Here is an 8,630-nt window from a genome sequence, read left to right as displayed (position 1 = left end):
TAATGGTGATTGCAAATGCTAATCGAATTGGGAATTGCAATCTTTTAAATTGAAAAGGCAGATCCGTTGGAATCTTGGGAATGCGAGGAATAAGAACAGCCTCACCCTCAAAAGGCCCTGTCAAGATTGTGGCCTCTATTAGGTTTTCCATTGTTTTTTTTTTTACGGCAGGTCGAGTGCCATAGCAAAGCTTTGGTGGGTTTATATTTCTGAAAAGTATTATTGGTAGGCCTATTTTTAGTTGTAGCACGTGTGGTGGAAACCCTGAGAATAATATCTCGAGGTAAAAACTGATCACCGACCATAACGATGGCCGCTTCGTCGATAGTTGGAGCATTGTATCTACGCACATGTTGGCCAGGAGGCGTTTTGTCAGCGGAAATAACAATTTTATGCGTATAAGTAGGCATCAAATCGATGGCTGTTTTGAACAGACGCACTAAATTATTATTTTCGTGGAAAAGATGTTGTAATTGGGAAACGATTGTCCTTTCAATGTTGGGAGAAATTTCGCAACGTGCATTCAATTCAAAATTTCTATCACTGATGAAGTACAATTGTAAAAATTTATGATTCTCGCCTGAGAATGGTAGAAGAGACCCTGCTCTATGATAAATTTGCCCTTTTACTTTGAAAGTAGACATAAATTGATCTGGATTTTCAATTTGGGCCCCAAACGACGTCATTTGGAAACATGAGTTGTATTTTCTGATTCATTTATATTCCTTATGTCCCGGTGTCCCGGTCGTCATTTATATCCCCCTGTTTTATATCCCGCTTATTTTTCAGGGTTTTTTCCTTTTTTTAGTTTTTTTTTACTTTTTTAGTTCTTTTAGTTTTTACGTTTTTTAGTTTTTTTTAGTTTTTTAGATGAATTTTTTTTTTGTTTTTTACCTTTTTTTCTTTTAGTTTTTTATTGGTTTTTACCTTTTCTTAGCTTTTTATCTTTTTTATTTTTTTTTATTTTTATTTTTAATTTTATTAGTATTCTTTTTCTCTTCTATTTTTCATTTTTCCTTTTTTTTAGTTTTTTTTAGTTTTTAGTTTTTTAAAAGTTTTTTCCTTTTTTTAGTTTCTTTAATTTTTTTAGTTTTTCGGCTTTTTTATTTTTTTATTAGTTTTTAGTTTTTTTGTAGTTTTTGCCTTTTTTTAGTTTTTTCAGTTTTTTTTTTAGTTTTTAGTTTTTTACCTTTTTTAGCCTAACCAGGATTTGAACCTGGGACCTTCATTCTCCGTTCTGACACCCTCTCTCACCGAGTGACTACTCCAGCATGTTCATTTTGGTGTTTTAAATGGTATATTATCAACCAAATTAATGTGTTTTACAATATACTAAGCATCGTCATAACAAAAATGATGGCAACTAATTTCATGACGTCAGCCGAAACATGACGTCACCTGATCCACGATCCACAGATCCATAGGACAACTTATTTATATATATATACTAGCTGTTGGGGTGGCGCTTCGCGCACCCCAACACCTAGTTGGTGGGGCGCTTCGCGCCCCCCCCAAGCCCCCCCGCGCGCGTAAGTCGTTACGCGCCATAATAGTTACGCGCCATTGTAGTTGTGTCCCTATGTCCCACCTGTGAATATAGATATATATTATATATATATATATATATATATATAATATATATATATATATATATATATATATTATATATATATATATATATATATATATATATATATATATATATATATATATGGTTTTAACTACGTAAAACTTGCGAATATACAACATTCTTTGCTTTCCCATTGTCTTTGCATATAAATAGATTGTCAGGTTTACCGACTCTTGAACATGCAACATATAATGGTCCATGGGAAAACAATCATATATATATATATATATATATATATATATATATATATATATATATATATATATATGGTTTTAACTACGTAAAACTTGCGAATATACAACATTCTTTGCTTTCCCATTGTCTTTGCATATAAATAGATTGTCAGGTTTACCGACTCTTGAACATGCAACATATAATGGTCCATGGGAAAACAATCTGTATTCAGATCTATACCTCATGATTCTAATGATTGCCCTTGAGCTTTGTTGATGGTTATTGCTAATCGACCATTCCCTGTCCCGGTGTCCCGGTCGTCATTTACATCCCCCTGTTTCCCCCGGTGTCCCGTTGTAGTTGTGTCCCTGTGTCCCGGTCGTCATTTATATTCCCTGTGTCCGGTCGTCATTTGTATCCCGGTGTCCCGGTCTGTATATACATTCGTTTTTTAGTTTTGTTTTTCTCCTTTATTTTTTTCCTTTTTTTTCTTTTTTAGCTTATTTAGATTTTTAGATTTTTAGTTTTTTATTAGTTTTTAGTTTTTTTTTTCTTTTTAGTTTTTTTGTCCCGGTCGTCATTTATATCCCCCTGTTTCCCCCGGTGTCCCCGTTGTAGTTGTGTCCCTGTGTCCCGGTCGTCATTTATATTCCCTGTGTCCCGGTCGTCATTTGTATCCCGGTGTACCGGTCTGTATATACATTCGTTTTTTAGTTTTGTTTTTCTCCTTTATTTTTTTCCTTTTTTTTTCTTTTTTAGTTTATTTAGATTTTTAGATTTTTTAGTTTTTTTATTAGTTTTTAGTTTTTTTTTCTTTTTAGTTTTTTTGTAGTTTTTACCTTCTTTTTAGTTTTGTTAATTTTTTTTTTACTTATGTCCTGGTCGTCATTTATACTCCCTGTGTCCCGGTGCTTTGTTGATTGCTAATCGAACATTCCTTTTGTCCTGGTCGCTTTCTCTTTGAGTGTCGTCATTTATTTTTTTCTTTTTTAGTTCTTTTAGTTTTTACCTTTTTTAGTTTTTTTAGTTTTTTTAGATGAAAATTTTTTTTAGTTTTTTTCCTTTTTTTCTTTTTAGTTTTTTATTGGTTTTTACCTTTATGTTAGCTTATTTTTCAGTTTTTTCCTTTTTTTCGTTTTTTTTTATTTTTTATTTTTTTTAGTTTTTAACCTTTATTTTAGCTTATTTTTCAGTTTTTTCCTTTTTTTTTAGTTTTTTTTAGTTTTTTAGTTTTTTTAGTTTTTTACCTTTTTTTAGTTTTTTAGTTTTTTTAGTTTTTTAGCTTTTTATTTTTTTTATTAGTTTTAGTTTTTTTTTGTAGTTTTTGCCTTTTTTTAGTTTTTTTAGTTTTTTAGCTTTTTTATTAGTTTTTAGTTTTTTTTGTAGTTTTTGCCTTTTTTTAGTTTTTTAGTTTTTTAGCTTTTTTATTTTTTTTATTAGTTTTTAGTTTTTTTTGTAGTTTTTGCCTTTTTTTAGTTTTTTTTCAGTTTTGACGTCACCTGATCCAGTTTTTTCAGGTGACGTCACCTGATCCATCCATCCACAGACAGACAACTTATTTTTATATAGATAGATAGATATATCTATATATATAAAATAAGTTGTCTGTGGATGGATGGATGGATGGATGTGTGGATGGATGTGTCAGGTGACGTCACCTGAAAAAACTGGATTAGGTGACGTCAAAACTGAAAAAACTAAAAAAAGGCAAAAACTACAAAAAAAACTAAAAACTAATAAAAAAAATAAAAAGCTAAAAAACTAAAAAACTATAAAGGTAAAAACCAATAAAAAACTAAAAAAAAACTGAAAAAACTAAAAAAAGGCAAAAACTACAAAAAAAAACTAAAAACTAATAAAAAAAGTAAAAAAGCTAAAAAACTAAAAAAACTAAAAAAACTAAAAAAAGGTAAAAAACTAAAAAAAATAAAAAATAAAAAAAAAATAAAAAAAAGGAAAAAAAACTGAAAAATAAGCTAAAATAAAGGTAAAAACCAATAAAAACTAAAAAAAAAAGGAAAAAAACTAATAAATGACGACACTCAAAGAGAAAGCGACCAGGACAAAAACTAAAAAAAAGGCAAAAACTACAAAAAAACTAAAAACTAATAAAAAAATAAAAAAGCTAAAAAACTAAAAAAAACTAAAAAAAGGTAAAAAACTAAAAACACTAAAAACTTAAAAAAACTAAAAAAGGTAAAAACTAAAAGAACTAAAAAAGAAAAAAATAAATGACGACACTCAAAGAGAAGCGACCAGGACAAAAGGAATGTTCGATTAGCAATCAACAAAGCACCGGGACACAGGGAGTATAAATGACGACCAGGACACAAGTAAAAAAAAAAATTAACAAAACTAAAAAGAAGGTAAAAACTACAAAAAAACTAAAAAGAAAAAAAAACTAAAAACTAATAAAAAAACTAAAAAATCTAAAAATCTAAATAAACTAAAAAAGAAAAAAAAGGAAAAAAATAAAGGAGAAAAAACAAAACTAAAAAACGAATGTATATACAGACCGGTACACCGGGATACAAATGACGACCGGGACACAGGAATATAAATAACGACCGGGACACAGGGACACAACTACAACGGGGACACCGGGGGAAACAGGGGGATATAAATGACGACCGGGACAAAAAAAACTAAAAAGAAATAAAAACTAAAAACTAATAAAAAAAACTAAAAAATCTAAAAATCTAAATAAGCTAAAAAAGGAAAAAAATAAAGGAGAAAAACAAAACTAAAAAACGAATGTATATACAGACCGGGACACCGGGATACAAATGATGACCGGGACCCGGGACACAGGGAATATAAATGACGACCGGGACACAGGGACACAACTACAACGGGACACCGGGGGAAACAGGGAGATAACCTGACAATCTATTTATATGCAAAGACAATGGGACAGCAAAGAATGTTGTATATTCGCAAGTTTTACGTAGTTAAAACCATATTATATATATATATCTATATTCACAGGTGGGACATAGGGACACAACTACAATGGCGCGTAACTATTATGGCGCGTAACGACTTACGCGCGCGGGGGGGCTTGGGGGGGGCGCGAAGCGCCCCCACCAACTAGGTGTTGGGGTGGCGCGAAGCGCCACCCCAACAGCTAGTATATATATATATATATATATATATATATATATATATATATATCTATATATATAAAAATAAGTTGTCTGTCTGTGGATGTGTGGATGGATGTGTGGATGGATGTGTCAGGTGACGTCACCTGAAAAAACTGGATTAGGTGACGTCAAAACTGAAAAAAACTAAAAAAAGGCAAAAACTACAAAAAAAACTAAAAACTAATAAAAAAAATAAAAAAGCTAAAAAACTAAAAAACTATAAAGGTAAAAACCAATAAAAAACTAAAAAAAAACTGAAAAAACTAAAAAAAGGCAAAAAACTACAAAAAAAAAACTAAAAACTAATAAAAAAAGTAAAAAAGCTAAAAAACTAAAAAAACTAAAAAAACTAAAAAAAGGTAAAAAACTAAAAAAAATAAAAAATAAAAAAAAACTAAAAAAAAGGAAAAAACTGAAAAATAAGCTAAAATAAAAGGTAAAAACCAATAAAAAACTAAAAAAAAAAAAGGAAAAAACTAATAAATGACGACACTCAAAGAGAAAGCGACCAGGACAAAAAACTAAAAAAAAAGGCAAAAACTACAAAAAAACTAAAAACTAATAAAAAAAATAAAAAAGCTAAAAAACTAAAAAAACTAAAAAAAGGTAAAAAACTAAAAAAACTAAAAACTAAAAAAAAACTAAAAAAGGTAAAAACTAAAAGAACTAAAAAAGAAAAAAATAAATGACGACACTCAAAGAGAAAGCGACCAGGACAAAAGGAATGTTCGATTAGCAATCAACAAAGCACCGGGACACAGGGAGTATAAATGACGACCAGGACACAAGTAAAAAAAAAAATTAACAAAACTAAAAAGAAGGTAAAAACTACAAAAAAACTAAAAAGAAAAAAAAACTAAAAACTAATAAAAAAACTAAAAAATCTAAAAATCTAAATAAACTAAAAAAGAAAAAAAAAGGAAAAAAATAAAGGAGAAAAACAAAACTAAAAAACGAATGTATATACAGACCGGTACACCGGGATACAAATGACGACCGGGACACAGGGAATATAAATAACGACCGGGACACAGGGGACACAACTACAACGGGGACACCGGGGGAAACAGGGGGATATAAATGACGACCGGGACAAAAAAACTAAAAGAAATAAAAACTAAAACTAATAAAAAAAACTAAAAAAATCTAAAAATCTAAATAAGCTAAAAAAGAAAAAAAAAGGAAAAAAATAAAGGAGAAAAACAAAACTAAAAAACGAATGTATATACAGACCGGGACACCGGATACAAATGATGACCGGGACCCGGGACACAGGGAATATAAATGACGACCGGGACACAGGGACACAACTACAACGGGGACACCGGGGGAAACAGGGGGATAACCTGACAATCTATTTATATGCAAAGACAATGGGACAGCAAAGAATGTTGTATATTCGCAAGTTTTACGTAGTTAAAACCATATATATATATATATATCTATATTCACAGGTGGGACATAGGGACACAACTACAATGGCGCGTAACTATTATGGCGCGTAACGACTTACGCGCGCGGGGGGGGCTTGGGGGGGGCGCGAAGCGCCCCCACCAACTAGGTGTTGGGGTGGCGCGAAGCGCCACCCCAACAGCTAGTATATATATATATATATATATATATATATATACTAGCTGTTGGGGTGGCGCTTCGCGCCACCCCAACACCTAGTTGGTGGGGGCGCTTCGCGCCCCCCCCAAGCCCCCCCCGCGCGCGTAAGTCGTTACGCGCCATAATAGTTACGCGCCATTGTAGTTGTGTCCCTATGTCCCACCTGTGAATATAGATAGATATATATATATGGTTTTAACTACGTAAAACTTGCGAATATACAACATTCTTTGCTGTCCCATTGTCTTTGCATATAAATAGATTGTCAGGTTTACCGACTCTTGAACATGCAACATATAATGGTCCATGGGAAAACAATCTGTATTCAGATCTATACCTCATGATTCTAATGATTGCCCTTGAGCTTTGTTGATGGTGATTGCTAATCGACCATTCCCTGTCCCGGTGTCCCGGTCGTCATTTACATCCCCCTGTTTCCCCCGGTGTCCCCGTTGTAGTTGTGTCCCTGTGTCCCGGTCGTCATTTATATTCCCTGTGTCCCGGTCGTCATTTGTATCCCGGTGTCCCGGTCTGTATATACATTCGTTTTTTAGTTTTGTTTTTCTCCTTTATTTTTTTCCTTTTTTTTTCTTTTTTAGCTTATTTAGATTTTTAGATTTTTTTAGTTTTTTTATTAGTTTTTAGTTTTTTTTTCTTTTAGTTTTTTTGTCCCGGTCGTCATTTATATCCCCCTGTTTCCCCCGGTGTCCCCGTTGTAGTTGTGTCCCTGTGTCCCGGTCGTCATTTATATTCCCTGTGTCCCGGTCGTCATTTGTATCCCGGTGTACCGGTCTGTATATACATTCGTTTTTTAGTTTTGTTTTTCTCCTTTATTTTTTTCCTTTTTTTTTCTTTTTTAGTTTATTTAGATTTTTAGATTTTTTAGTTTTTTATTAGTTTTTAGTTTTTTTTTCTTTTTAGTTTTTTTGTAGTTTTTACCTTCTTTTAGTTTTTAGTTTTTTTAGTTTTTTACCTTTTTTTTAGTTTTTTTAGTTTTTTTAGTTTTTTAGCTTTTTTATTTTTTTTATTAGTTTTTAGTTTTTTTTGTAGTTTTTGCCTTTTTTTTAGTTTTTTTAGTTTTTTAGCTTTTTTATTAGTTTTTAGTTTTTTTTTGTAGTTTTTTGCCTTTTTTTAGTTTTTTAGTTTTTTAGCTTTTTATTTTTTTTATTAGTTTTTAGTTTTTTTTTGTAGTTTTTGCCTTTTTTTAGTTTTTTCAGTTTTGACGTCACCTGATCCAGTTTTTTCAGGTGACGTCACCTGATCCACGATCCACAGATCCACAGACAACTTATTTTTATATATATAGATAGTTTTTTTTTTTACTTATGTCCTGGTCGTCATTTATACTCCCTGTGTCCCGGTGCTTTGTTGATTGCTAATCGAACATTCCTTTTGTCCTGGTCGCTTTCTCTTTGAGTGTCGTCATTTATTAGTTTTTTCCTTTTTTTCTTTTTAGTTTTTTATTGGTTTTTACCTTTATTTTAGCTTATTTTTCAGTTTTTTCCTTTTTTTTAGTTTTTTTTTATTTTTATTTTTTTTAGTTTTTTACCTTTTTTTAGTTTTTTTAGTTTTTTTAGTTTTTTAGCTTTTTTACTTTTTTTATTAGTTTTTAGTTTTTTTTTGTAGTTTTTGCCTTTTTTTAGTTTTTCAGTTTTTTTTTTAGTTTTTTATTGGTTTTTACCTTTATAGTTTTTTTAGTTTTTTAGCTTTTTTTTTTTTATTAGTTTTTATTTTTTTTGTAGTTTTTGCCTTTTTTTAGTTTTTTCAGTTTTGACGTCACCTGATCCAGTTTTTTCAGGTGACGTCACCTGATCCATCCATCCATCCATCCATCCATCCATCCATCCACAGACAACTTATTTTTATATATATAGATATATACTAGCTGTTGGGGTGGCGCTTCGCGCCACCCCAACACCTAGTTGGTGGGGGCTTCGCGCCCCCCCCAAGCCCCCCACGCGCGTAAGTCGTTACGCGCCATACTAGTTACGCGCCATTGTAGTTGTGTCCCTATGTCCCACCTGTGAATATAGATAGATATATATATATAGAATATATATATATATATA

This window comes from Artemia franciscana, chromosome 12, assembly GCF_032884065.1.
Source record: "Artemia franciscana chromosome 12, ASM3288406v1, whole genome shotgun sequence".
NCBI classification, from domain to species: Eukaryota; Metazoa; Arthropoda; class Branchiopoda; order Anostraca; family Artemiidae; genus Artemia; species Artemia franciscana.
Note: the sequence above shows the minus strand (reverse complement) of the source record.